General features: G+C 41.9%; 1 protein-coding gene across 1 annotated transcript in view; it reads right to left on the minus strand.

The window, feature by feature from the left end:
* ADAMTS19 (ADAM metallopeptidase with thrombospondin type 1 motif 19) overlaps nucleotides 1-14540 on the minus strand; it is a 222558-nt gene that overhangs the window by 90731 nt on the left and 117287 nt on the right. The gene's annotated exons all lie outside the window — the stretch shown is intronic.

Below are 14540 nucleotides of genomic sequence, written 5' to 3' on the forward strand. Positions count from 1 at the left end.
CAATGAGGCAACAAAATGCTAGATGAAATTCAGTGTTGAAAAATGCAAAGTAATGCACATCAGCAAACACAAGCCTAACAACATACAAAATAACGCAGCTTAATTACCTGGTACCCTCAAGAAAGAGATCTTGAGTCATCATGCACAATTCTGTGAAAACCTCCTCTCAATACACAGCAGCAGTCAAAAAAGCTTACAGGATGGTAGGAACCATTTAGGAAAGGGATAGATAAACATAAAATATCATAATGCCACTATATAAATCCACACCTTAAATACTAGCTGCAGTTCTGATCACCCTAACTCACGAAAAAGGAAATATTAAAATAGGAAAACTACAGAAGAGCACAACTAAAATTATTAGGACTATGGAACAGCTTTCATTTGAGGAGAGATTAAAAAGACTGGGACTATTCAGCTTGGAAAAGTGATAACTAAAGAGAGATCTGATAAATAGCTATAAAAATTTGAATAATGTGGAGAAAGTGAATAGGAAAATGATATTTAATCCTTTAGGGTATGTCTACACTCATTCCAGGAGGTGTAACAGTTAATTCGAACTAAGGACTTAGTTTGAATTGCCATTTCACTGCTGCGTGTAGCTGCAGGCAGTTACTTCGGACTAGTGGAATTTAAAAATGGCGACCAGACGGGAACATGCAAATAAAACTGAGGATATTTAAATCCTGGGCTTCATTTGCAACTTTGAATGCCTACATTAGCCTCCCTAGTTCGAATTAGGGGGCTAGTGTAGACATACCCTTATATAACACAAGAACTAAAAATCACCTAATTAATAGGCAGCAGATTTAATACAAACATAAACTAATACTTCTTCACATAACACAGCAGTAGAACTCAATACCAAGGGATGTTATGAAGGCCAAAAATATAACTAGGTTTAAAAAAGAATTAGCTAACTTCATGGAGGGTAGCTCTATCAATGGCTAGATGGTCAAGGAAGCACCCCATACTCTAGGGATGTTAGATATCATGTAATTGAATAATTGTGTAACCGCATCAAATTTTAGTGGTTACATGACTATTCAATAGTCCCCAGGAGCGGGGTCAGCCACTACTGTGCTTCCACTCCTACACCTGGGGAGACCCCTGCCAACACATGCCACTGCCTCTGTACCTGCAGGGTGTAGGCAGGAGCTGGTCCACGAGGGGAGCCAGTTTAAAAAACAGCTCCCGCCTGCTGCCCTGTGCTGCTGCCTCTAATACAGAGGCAGTGGCACAGGGGTTGCAGCAGCCTCCGTCCACAGGGGGCTTGAGCTCCCCAGGGACAGAGGCTGCAACGGCATCCCACGGAGCTGCCTCAGTCCGTGGCGAGACTGCACCTGCCAGGAACAGAGGCTGCTATGTAGCAGCCTCCTCGTCTCCTCCTCATGATAGAGGCAGCAGCTCTGATAAAGGCAGCAGCGCAGGGGGAGGAGGGGAACAGACAGAGCCAGTGCTCCTGGGGAGCCAGCTTTTAATCCAGCTCCCCATGACCACTGGCTCCTACCTAACCCACCCGCCTCTGTGGGAGCCAGAATGTGCAGAATCAACTTAAAAGCTGGCTCCCCATGCATATTGGTTGCACCTGAACTCTACTCCTTGCTGGTGCCTCTCATAGAGAGGCAGCAGCGCAGCAGATGCAAGCAGCTCCATGAGAGCCGATACGCACGGGAAGCTGGCTTGAAAGTGAACCAGTTCCCACCCGCCCCACTCACCTTCTGCACTGCTGCCTCTCTATCAGAGGCACCAGTAAAGGGGATGGGAGTTGGGGGCAGGCTGCTCCATAGGATCAGGTGCTTGTGGGGCACCGCCTCCCTATGGGCACTGGTTCCTACCTCTCCCCACCCCTTGCTACCTCTGACACAGAGGCAGCAAGGGTAGTTGACAGGATTAACCCAGGCTTGTGTAGTAGACTACATGTTGACATCCCTACTATGCTCTGGATTTCCCTACTACTCTGAATCCCAGAAACTGGGACTGAAAGATAGGGCAGATCACTTGATAATTGATCTGTTCTATTCATTCCTTCTGAAGCATCTGGCTCTGGCCACTGTCAGATGACAGAATATTGGGCTAGATGATCTGGCCTAGCATGTCCATTTTTATACTCTTGTGGAAAAAAAACACCATCTGAGGCTTTTATTATTTTATTATAGTCATGCATTGCAAAATGACATTTCTTTCACATCTGAACAAATGACAACCACTTTATTTTGCCATACGAGTTAAATGAGGCTATTCAGACACCTTCTGGAAAAAATTAAGTTCACACTGAAAAGATGTTATTTGATATTTATCCTCTACAGGAGCTCAACATTTCCCACAGACATGGTACATTCATTGCAGCAAACTCGCTCAGTGACACCACACTATTACACTTGAAAACTCTTGTGTATTTTTTATTATTCATTACTTGTATGCCACCATAGAAGCACATTGCGTTTACAAATTAAAGATCAAGGACCGGATTATTTTCTCATAACAAAGTAAATCACACATGAATGGGTTTGACCAATGTTAAACTGGTATAAGTAAGATTAAAATGAGGCCAAGAATCCAAGTTCTGAAGAGTTTACAATCTAAAGATGAGATTCTGCAAACACCTAACTCAGTACATATGCTTATTTGCACATATAATAGGATCAGGCGGGACTGGGTCAAGACCCACCACACCTCCCCCAGGCAGCCCTCAGTGCTGCACAGAGCTCACTTTAAAGTGCTCTGGCAGCGATATAAAGGGCCCAGACCCCAGTTGCTGCCACAGTCCTGGGCAGTTGATCCCTTTGTCCTCTCTATTAGTAGGCCTCCAAATATTTTTTAACCTTTCAAGAATTTGAGGCCTGTATCTAGAATAATTGTTCTAAAATACTTAATGCACTAGCCAATCAGGAAATACAACTAAGGTTGCCAGATGGTTTCAACAAAAATACCGGACACACTTGACATTACATCACAATCTATATTACATCTTATTTAGAAAATACCGGACATTGATATTTTCTCATTTATATTTTCTCAATTTGTTTCCCGAACAGAAAGCTCAAATACTGGACTGTCAGGTTCAAAACCAGACACCTAGCAACCCTAATTACAACCATAATTAATAGAGTTTTAAGACAAGGAGAACAGAGAAATACAGTACCTAATCATGGGCACATAGACTATACATCAGACTTTCTGGTAACATATTAATTTCATTGTGCAGAATTTGTGAATTCTTGATAAAAATGTAACTTCAACAAGAGCAATTTGTTATTTTTATATATGATTTTTAGGGGGAAAGGGTGCATTAATAATGAAAATATGGGTTATTAAGGAACAAATTGTACCCACATATTGAAATAACCACATAATGGATATTTTATAATCAGGCTCAAATACTGGAGGATACGTGGAAGAGGAGGTGGTCTCTCAACCTGATGGTTCCCAGGGTCCCATTTGAAGACAATCTCTCAGGGAGGATTAGCAGCTCTTAATTGCTTTTCTGCCTCCTGTCACTCCTTTAGGAGCTGAGTTACTTTTGACTAAGCTTCATGTTCCTCTAGAAGCACCATCAGCCCCTCTGACTGCAATGCAAATACTGAATGATGCTTCAAGAATTAACTTAGGAGCAGACCTCAAAGAACTCAACTAAGGAGCAAATGGACTAAACTTGAACTATTTTATTATTAAAATTTGAAGGAAAAATAAAAAATGCCAAAAGTTACAAAGATATTCTCTCTGTTACTCAGAGGTGAAAGTAAGTGGGTGCACCCTGGTGTGCAGCTCCAGCAAGAGCTGGCTGAGCTGTGGCAAAAGCCAGCAGGGAGCTATTTAAAGAGATGGCTGGGACCCAGGTTGCAATAGGACAGTACCTTTAAGAAATTTTAAGTTACAGGTTGAAACTCTCTTAACCAGGATTCTCTGGTCCAGCAACATCCATGGTCTGGCACGGATGTTGCAAGACCAGAGAGTCCCGGTGGAGGTCCAGCAGTAAGGATCCTTGCAGGGCTGTCAGGGCAGTGGGCTGCCCACAGAGAGCTGACAGCAGGGCTGGGAGCCCCAGTGTGCGCGTGGCTACCCACGCACATGCACAACTGCTCAGAAAGCCCCAGGAAACACTGTGTATGGCTGCCTGGAGCGCCAGCACCAGGCTGCTCGACGGAGCCACGGCAGGAATGGCTGCCCAACAGGTTGGCAGGGCAGCAAGGCCAGCAGGAGGTGGGGAGCCAGTTGGGAAGCCAGTGGCAGGGGTCCAAAAAATGACCTCCTCTGGTCCAGGAAAATTCCTCTTCTGGGACCAGTGAGGTCCTGAGCGTGCTGGACCAGGGAGGTCCAACCTGCACTTTCACTGCTGCTGTTACTATTGTGCAATGTTGGCTATTGGGATGAGCCACATAGTGTCAATAGTCACAGGACAATCTACCAACTGCCTAGGAGGGATAACCAAACCATAAAAGGCAGACTGCCAGCAAGGGCGCCATTTTGAGCATGGGGGGAGGAAGGAGAGAGCCGCAGCCCTGCGCTCCAGTAGCCGGCTAGCTTTTCATCCTGTTCCCCGATGCTAAGGGAGTGAAGGGAAAGTGCTTACATTCTGTGCATGCACTCACTCCCTTAGCATCCAGGAAACGGGGTGAAAGCTAGTCAAATCCCGGAGAGCACAGTTGCCGCTCCCCCTATGCACTCGAAATGACGCCCTTGATAACCCGGGGACCTGTGGACATTTTTCTGAGCAGTCAGTAACCCACTTCCACCCCTAAACTCTAAAACAGTATCTTGTGATTTCTGCAAAACAACTTTTCTTAATTTCTTCCACCATTTTTTCCATATGAGATGTTGGATGCAGGGAGGGCACAAGTGATGGGAAATTAAGAGCACCCAATTTGCTTTCTCTTTCCACTGTTACATAACATTCTCCCACCCAACTGTCATTTTCATTGATGTGGTTGTTACACTAAAATGTACATGATATTTGTTGCATTGCTTGGTGATGCTTAGTGTAAGAAACTTGTCTATCCTGTGCTCAGTTCCTCTTGTGCCTTTGGTTTGCATATGTATTATGTCATACATGTAAATATGAAAACAGAATGTGGCATTGGGGAGGAGTAAAAGCTACTCTTGCTCACATTCCTCTCTCTCCTACAGCAGGGGCCAAAGAAGAAGGTAATCTGTGATTCCTGTAAACCAAGGATGTTTCAGGTTCAAGCTGTGCATCAGTGTTCATTTCAGAGATGGAGATTTTACACAGGAAATATGGGAAAAAGAAAGGAATAAATGTTGTCATAGGAAAACCCCAAAGAGCCAAATCTATGTGGAGAAGGGAAATACCTTACTATAATTTCTCCCAACAAAAGACCCGCAAGAAAAATTAAGAAAACTTTATAATGTGATCCTTTATCCTCCCAATTCCTCCCAAGTGTAACTCGATGGATTATACAGTTTGGCCCTGGACTCAAGCATATACAGGTCATACAAATAGTTAAAAGCTTTGATATGATCATTTTATTTCACTTAATAAAATGAAACAAATAGATGGCCTCTTGCTGGATTTTTAAATTAAAAGTATTTAGTACAGGGCAAGTGGGCAGAAACAACAAGGAAGAGACTAAAGCCAAATCCTGAAAACTACAGTATTTCAAGATAAACAATTGTGTTTAAAGTTTATGTACTCTGTTCTATGCCAAGAATAACTGCTGAACTATACCATATGATTAAATGAAAAAATTATGTAATTAGGAAAAGAAAACTTTCAGCCATCAGATATATAATGAATTGCCAAAAAGAAGTCTGACTCTGTTTATTAATGAAAAACACTGACATTATTTTACACAACTTTTTGTTAACTTTCTCACAGTTATCCAAGTGTTTCTAAATATCTACTAAAGTTGTGCATTATATAAAGTAATTGGATACTTTGTTTTCAGGACTCTGTTCCATAGTGATATTAATTAAAGAACTGTTTTATAGTTGCATTGCTCAAACGCAGGATGGAAAATGGAAAATTTTACCTATTTAGTTAATTTTTTAAATTTCAAATTATATAATGATTTTACATATTTCAAATTGCTAAAGAAATCATGACAAAGTTTTTCTGAGGAGTAGGGAAATTTGGATGCATGAAGCCTGCCAAGATTGGATTCTTTACTCTGGCTAGTTTTTATACTATAACCCTTTCAGAGCTATTTCTCCCTCTTTCAGTGTATATCTCCATTAGCCCAAAATATTCTTAGATATATAAGATCCTTGCTGAAAGCTTTCCTGGTGATACAACTTGAACCAAACAAATTAGTTTTTGTGATTTTGAAAATTTTAACAGAGGCATTCAACTTTCAACTTGTAGCCAAAGAGAAAGTAAAAATGAAAACCTCATAATAAACTGGATCCATCTCTAATATCACTATTTTTAAATATATCTCTTGAAAACCTTTCCAGAATCATTTGAATGTTTCATATTATATACTGATTTTGCCTGGCAAAACAACTATCAGCTGAGATAGCCCCATGATTTTGAAACTCTATCACACACTTTTGACCCAAATCAATTGATCTGTAACGTACACAGCAAATCCCATTTTTAAAAATAAGTGTAAGAAGCAAACTGAGGTGAGCAGGGTGAATGATGAGGTCTTAAAATGGGATATTTTGCTCCTTTTTTTGGGGTGGGGAGAAAACTGACTGCTGATTGCTTTTGCAGATTGACCATTGTTTTGCCATTGTTTTTATTTTATTATTATGAAGGAGATGGCTTTTTTATATCTTGTCAGGGAGCCTAGATCTGGGAATAAATTTCTTGTAATTAACCTAAATAATTTTTTTTAAATAAAAGAACAAATTTTGCACAGCTGCCTTAGCGTTTAACTCCATTCTCATTTTGATATCTTAATTTAGGAATATCTGTTGAAATCAATGGAGCTACCCTAATGTAAAACCTGTCTGTGTTCAAAGTCAGGCCCTATGTAATAAATAAAAGGAAAATTTTCTATGCTGCTCATGGTTGTGTTTTTTTGTTTGTTTGTTTGTTTGTTTGTTTGGTCAATTCAACATAATAACCATTTAATAAAAAAGTAAGTGACCTATGGTTCTTTCTTTGTTATGAGGAGTTGATTCTAATCTGTTCTCTTACTTACAAGTGGATAATCTTAATAGATTGAATAATGTTTCCTATAAAAATAGAAGCTTCTAGCTACTGTACAAAAAAGAGTTGTGTGTGCCAAAAAAAAAATAAAAGCATGTGGTATGTGATGACTGACCTCAAAACTGACCCACAACACTGCAAACCTGAAGACAGCACAAAAGAATATTTACTGCTAATAGTATTGTTATAGATGTATGTGTGCAAGCTATTTTCTTAACATTTTGTTCTGTAGTTAGCATGAAAATGCTCCTAAAAAATCACATCTTCCATAGTATGGCAATATTTTTCAAACTTTAGGAAATATAGCAAAGTTTCAAATCTACATTCAGGAACCTAAACAGAAGTATCTTGGTTTCCAGAGGTGCTGAGTGACCCCAGCTCCCATAGAAATCACGAAAAATAGCAAGAACTCAGCATCTTTGAAATCAGGCCACTTCTATGTTGGTACCTTAATATGGACTCAGAAAGTGAGCTTTAGGCATCTGAGAGTGCGTCTACACAGCAGGGCATAACTCAAAATAAGCTATGCAAATTAAGTTATATCAATTGCATAGCTTATTTTGAAATAACTTATTTCGAAATTGGGAGCGTCTACACAGCACTTATTTTGAAATAGAGCACTCTTCCTCTGACTACTCTTACTCGTCATACAATGAGGGTTACAGGAGTCGGACGGAGTAAGAAGTCCTTCACCTTGACAGTATTTTGACATTATTTCAAAATAATAGCCTGCTTTGTAGACGCAGACTAAGTTATTTCAAAATAACTAGCGTTATTTCAAAATAATGTTGCTGCGTAGACATACCCTTAGTTTGAAAACTTTTGACTTTGTGACGTAATAGTGGTGCTAGTACAAATGAATTTTAGTTTGAGACACATATAAAAGTACAGTGAACTACTAAGGAAATGAGAATTGAAAGCAGCGCAAGAAACTGAAATACATGATTCCTCATTAGACCTCAGAAAGATAAGCACGGATTCTTAATATTTTAATCCTAAAATGGATTTCTTACTAAAATGCTTTAAAATGGATTTTTGTGCTAAAAAGCATAAAGAAAGTTATCACTAAGTAAAATTAATAACTGGGACCAAAAGGTGCTCTTATGATCTGTGCATGAAGGGGGTGCTCTGTTAGACGATCTCTCAATCCTCACAGGAAAATGAATGTGTGGGTCCACCACTTCCACAGAAGTATTGCTCTAATCCCACTACGCTTCTTGGAGGGCTATGTGGGGATAAGACAGAGGTAGAGAGCTGATCAGTCAGGGCCAGAATCCTCACATTATGCCCTCCTGCAACCAGGTACATAATAGTTCCCAGGCAGCTTCCTCCTTGCTGAGGAATTCACAGCCAGTGGAGTGCTGCAGTTACTACAGGCAGTCCCCGGGTTACGTACAAGATAGGGACTGTAGGTTTGTTCTTAAGTTGAATCTGTATGTAAGTCGGAACTGGCGTCCAGATTCAGACGCTGCTGAAACTGACCGCCAGTTCTGACTTACATACAGAATCAACTTAAGAACCCCAGGCATCCCCAAGTCAGCTGCTGCTGAAACTGATCAGCAGCTGATTCCAGGAAGCCCGGGACAGAGCAACTCTGCCTGGGGCTTCCTGTAGTCAGCGCTGGTCAGTTTCAGCAGAAGCTGATTTGGGGACGCCTGGGGCAGAGCAGCTGGGGTGCTGCTGGGTTGCTCCAGTAGCGCCGCTCCTGGGTGCTACTGGACCAACCTAGCAGCACCCCATCTGCTCTGCCCCAGGCGTCCTGATTCAGCCGCTGCTGAAACTGACCAGCAGCGGCTGAATCAGGACCTGGGGCAGAGCAGCTGGGGTGCTGCCGGGTTGGTCCAGTAGTGCCCAGAGCGGGCGCTGCAGGACCAATCGGCAGCGCCCCAGCTGCTCTGCCCCAGAGTCCAAAACAAAAGTCTGGTCTGCTGGGGGGGGGGGGGAGGGGAGCACACTAGCTGCGCCCCCCCCCCCCCAGCAGACCAGGGACACGGGGAGCAGAGCCTCTGAGGCTTTGCTCTGGCAAAGCCTCAGAGGGAGGGACCCCGCCGTGGCTGCCGCTTCAGTCCGGGAGCCTGTGGTCTGCTGGGGACGGTCCCCAGCAGACCACAGGCACCCAGATTGAAGCGGCAGCAGCGGCGGTTCCCCGCGCCTCTGAGGCTTTGCTCTGGCAAAGCCTCAGAAGCGCGGGAACCCGCCCGGTGCCCCTGGTCTGCTGGAGACGGTCTCCAGCAGACCAGGGGCACCGGAGCAGCTTACGAACGGGGCTTTCTCGCCCCAACTTCCGGGGCGAGAAAGCCCCGTTCGTAAGTGCGGATCCGACATAAGTCGGATCCGCGTAAGTCGGAGACTGCCTGTACTCAATTTTCTGTGCCCCTATATAAGTATTATTGTAACACATATCTAACTCTATTGTATATCGTTTTATGGAGACAACTATTTCAACATATTGATACAAAATGTTTAATTTGGTTAAGTAATCTATATTTTGTGATCAGTTTTTAAATGTTAAAAACAAGGTTGGGTATATTTACAGTAGCATTCAGTAGGGAGGACGGAGCAAGAGAAAGCTCTTTTAAGAATTAGCTTCTCAGCTATAGAGATACTGAATGTTACCCAGTACATACTTTCAATGCAATTTAAATTGCTCCCAAATGGTGCTAAGTGTTATTATATATTATTTATTTATATTCTAAGCTTTTCAGCTTAAGGATTGTCTCTGACTACATACCTGTACAGAGTCTAGAACAAGGAGGCACCAATCTTAGTTACATCCTCTAGGCCAGGGGTGGGTAATAATTTTTGCTGGGAGGCCACTCCAAGATTCTGGAAAGTGGTCGAAAGCTGCACTCTTTCATGATATTAATGGAGATACAGAGTCTGGAATGTACGTTGGAAGGGAGTTGGGATGAAGCAGGTGATTGTGACCAAGGACAGGAGACTGGAGTGCAGGGGTTTGGGATGTGACCTGGGGTAGCAGGGTATTGTGATCTGGGGCAGGAGACTGGAGTGCCAGATCAGAGAGGGGGTATAGATGTCAGAGGAGGATCAGTTGGGGTACGTTGAGTGGGAGGGAGGCGTGGAGAGTTGGGTCAGGAAAAAACTGGGGTGCCAGAAGCAGGCTGTGGCCAAGAGACTTACTTGCCAGCTGCCAAACAAGCCTGCCTGCCTGCAGACTTAAAATGTTTCCCAGCCAGCCAGCCTGCCTGCCTGGCGATCTGCTTCATGAATAACTGAACTCAGGAGAGGGAACATGATTCTTCTTAGCTGCCTGTTATTCTAACAAGCAGCTCCCATTGGCTGGTTTCTGCCAGAAACCCAATGGGAATGTGCTAGGGGCAGGGCAGCTCCTAAAGCTTCCCCCTCCCCTCCAGTTTTAAAACAGAAACGGAGCCCTGCAGCTGCATTTCTGTACGGAGTGCGGGGCAAGCTGGGGAGCCTTCCTGGAGTTCCCTGCTGCCTCTGTAGGCCAGATCTGGTGGCTTGGCGGGCTGGATCCAGTCCACGGGCTGTATTTTCCCTAGGCCTGCTCTATGCATACTGTAACAAATAAATAAATAAATGATTTCAACTCTAGGATTCCTTCAAACTATTATTAAAAAGCAATAAGTAAAATGGAAAAACATAGCCCAAGTTCTAGGTAAGAGAATGGGGTGGGAGGAAGCTATGAAACAGAAGTACAAAAATTAAGTTCTACAAACATAGTAACAGAATATTTTACCCCCAGTATCAAGATTAAGCCCTTGATCGTGCCAAGCAGTGGCAATGTCTTGAGCCTTATTGGCCAACAAACATGGAACTCCTGTTGGCTACTAATTTACTGATCAACTTAAGTAACTTATATAAAGCTGCAGTTAGATTTACCCAAAAGGAAAACAGAAGCTGAAAAGCCATAATCTCATTTCAATAATAATGTAACTAATTGAGTAGGGAAGACTGAAACTGGTAAAACCTAAATCAGCAATTCAAAACATGAATGAAAGAAGAAAATCCATGTTGATCCCATTAATCTCGTATTTCACTGTATCTTATACTAGAAGCAAGAGCATGAATAAGAGGTTGTGGTTCCCACAGGCGGAAACATGCATTACTGAGTCAAAGCATTTGCAGAGAAACTGTAATATAGTGAAATGCCTCAATAATTGAGTTTCACCAAAGATAACCATAAACCATCTGTGAAATGGACTGTCTGGTACTTCTATGTGGCATTTGTTCCTAAAGAATTCTCCAGTGATTCAGATCTGAATTTATTTCTACAGGAAACAACCAGTTTTTTAATTTGAAAAACTGTTTACAAAAATCACCTTACAATACATTAGAATGCTAAAGCCATTTATAATAATATTTTATTCACAGATCACTGTTTCTGAAACGCATTGAGCTTTGTAAGCATTGAATTTGGTTCCCTCCTCTTGTCTAAAGAGCTGCAGCAAAACTGCACAATACGTTAAAAATATTTTTTTATCATGCTATAAAGAAGTGTTATTATTAATAGAATAAAAGATATATATATTTCAATTTGTAATTTAGACATCAAACATATGTATTCCATGATATGACATAAAATTAGACAAATTTGAATAGAACAAACTATGCTGGCTGGTTATGCATCTTTGCCCTTTTCCTTCTCTGTTGCTCTGCTGCCAGACTCACTCAGGGTTTTCACAATGTACCTCTCTGCTTCTGCTACCCATTTATCCATCTCGGTTCTTATCATCATAGTGTCTGAACATGTGGTATCCTTTCCTCCCTCATTCCTTTCCATTTCTCTTTTCTCCATTATTTCTTTTTCTCATTCTCCACACACTGGGGCTGTGTCTAGACTGGCAAGTTTTTCCACAAAATCATCTGCTTTTATGGAAAAACTTGCCAGCTGTCTACACTGGCTGCTTGAACACTGATGGTCTCATGTAAGATCATCAGTGTTCTTGCGGAAATACTGTGCTGCTCCCATTCGGGCAAAAGTCCTCTTGCGCAAATCATTTGCGCAATAGGGCCAGTGTAAACAGCACAGTATGTTTTCCGCAAAAAAGCCCCAATTGCGAAAATGGCTATCGGGGCTTTTTTGCAGAAAAGCGCGTCTAGATTGGCCACAGATGCTTTTCCGCAAAAGCACTTTTTGCGGAAAAGCGTCCGTGGCCAATCTAGATGCACTTTTCTGAAAATGCTTTTAACGGAAAACTTTTCAGTTAAAAGCATTTCCAGAAAATCATGCCAGTGTAGACGTAGCCTTTATGCTTTAATCTCCCTCCAAACAGTCTTTACCTCCACCTCTACTCCAACCCCATAAAAAAAAAAACCCTTATACAGGTATTGTCATTGTTCAATAGAATGATGTTCAGAATGTATCCATAGGAACTGTGGAAGCAGCATGCAGAAACTTACATGGAAGGCACAAAAATAATGTTAATGACAAAAAAGAACAATATATTTAACCATGACTCCAGCGGCATAAGAACATTAATATGGATTTACAATTACACAGAGCAGATTATGAGCATTCTGGTTAGGTAACTGAGAAAACACTCTTAAATGCACCACAGCTCTGCACAGTTATATTATATGCAGACCAACTTGTAAGCTCCTAAGTCAAACAGAAATCCATTTCAAAGTACAGAAAATACAATTAAGGAGTTTGATGTGCAAAACAATCCAAAAAAAATTAAACTATTATTTTCAATCACATAAGTCACTTCAATTCCAGTTCTGAAAGTATTTCCTGTGTGCTGCATATGCTCTTTGAACAATGCTACTCATAAGAGCTCATAAAGCCTATTTATTTACACATTTTATATCAGTGGATTGTTTTCATTGTCATCTACAAACAGGTGTTAGATTCTTTGGTTTGGCTTACATTTCATTGTGTTTTCTCCCAGAATTCCTTTCTACAACCAGCAGATATTCAAATGTAATTTAAAAGGAAATGTTTATTTTATATTGTTTTTAAAGCTTAAGAAATATAGCACCCTTAAATTATTTCTGTGGCAGGGCTTCACCTGGAATAGACTAAGGATGTTAAGTATTGGGTAATTCACTAAGGGTATGTCAAGACTGCAAGCCTCTTTCGAAAGATACTTTCGAAAGAGCCTCTTTCGAAAGAGAGCGTCTAGACTGCACGTTGAACTTTCAAAAAAGCGGCTTGCTTTTTCGAAAGAAAGCATCCAGTGAGTCTGGATGCTCTCTTTCGAAGAAGCCCTATTTACATTGAAGAACGCCTTCTTTCGAAAGAGGAACTTTCGAAAGAAGGCGTTCTTCCTCGTGAAATGAGGTTTACCGCCATCGAAAGAAAAGCCGCGTTCTTTCGATTTAATTTCGAAAGAATGCGGCTTGAGTCTGGACTCAGGGGAAGTTTTTTCGGAAAAAGGCTACTTTTCCCGAAAAAACCCCTGAGTCTGGACACAGCCTAACTGAACAGTCGATGCTACACTTCAAAGGCGAAAGCGCTGAAGCCTGGGGTCAGCTGAGGACTCCCACGCTGACCCCGGGCTCTGGGTGGCATTGCCGCTTTGAAATGCCATGAGGAGCCCGACACCAGGGGAGTCCCCAGTTGATCCCGGGCTCCACACAGTGCTGCCACTTTGAAATGTCGTGAGGAGTCTGATGAAGGGCTCCCCACAGCATTTAAAGCGGCAGCGCCACATGGAGCAGCCGACCTAGGGCTTCGTGCAGCGCTGCTGCTTTGAAGTACCCCTCTCTTACCATCCCCTCACTACCTCTATTGGATAGAGGCAGCAAGATGGGAGGAAGCAACTGGTCAACTATCCTGTCGACGGTCCGATAAGCATTTGCTTATCAGATAGTCGACCAGTCCGTCACATTCCTAGAATGGACCTTCCTCTCTATCCTCCATGATTGCACAGACATTTTTCATTTGTAATTCACTGAGATATTATCCTTAAAACCAAAATCTCATTTAGTATTGGCTTTCTTCTTCAGTATTTGGTACTCCAGTTCTCTAGACAGTATGGTTAAAATGTTCAAAAGTGGCTCCCAAGTTAAGATGCACATCTTGAGATATTCAATTTTCAGAGGTGCTGACAGTTCCAACTGAAGTCAATGGAAGAAGCGAGAGCTCACATAGAGATGTATAATGTGGAGCCACCAGAAATGATGATTACTGAAGCCGTTTTTTAAAACATTGACCTAATTGATAAACTTCTATAAAATATTGCGGGTGAATACAGGAGATCCTCCCCCAGTAAAATTTACGTTTGTAAAGTACTGACTTGTTTATTCCTTTTTGAAGGCTGAAGAGATCAGCAGTGGATTCCAGGTCTGATGTCCAATTTGTTTTGGCAGCATCATGCTTTTTTGTATTAAGTTCATTCCATGATACTCCCTACTCCCCTTCTAGCCAATAAGAACATCTGGTTTTGAAAAATGTACATCTTCACCTTAAGCAAAAATTCTGTGTTTCTGGGGT

The sequence above is a fragment of the Pelodiscus sinensis genome, chromosome 6, assembly GCF_052426305.1.
Source record: "Pelodiscus sinensis isolate ZL-2025 chromosome 6, ASM5242630v1, whole genome shotgun sequence".
Classification (NCBI taxonomy): Eukaryota; Metazoa; Chordata; order Testudines; family Trionychidae; genus Pelodiscus; species Pelodiscus sinensis.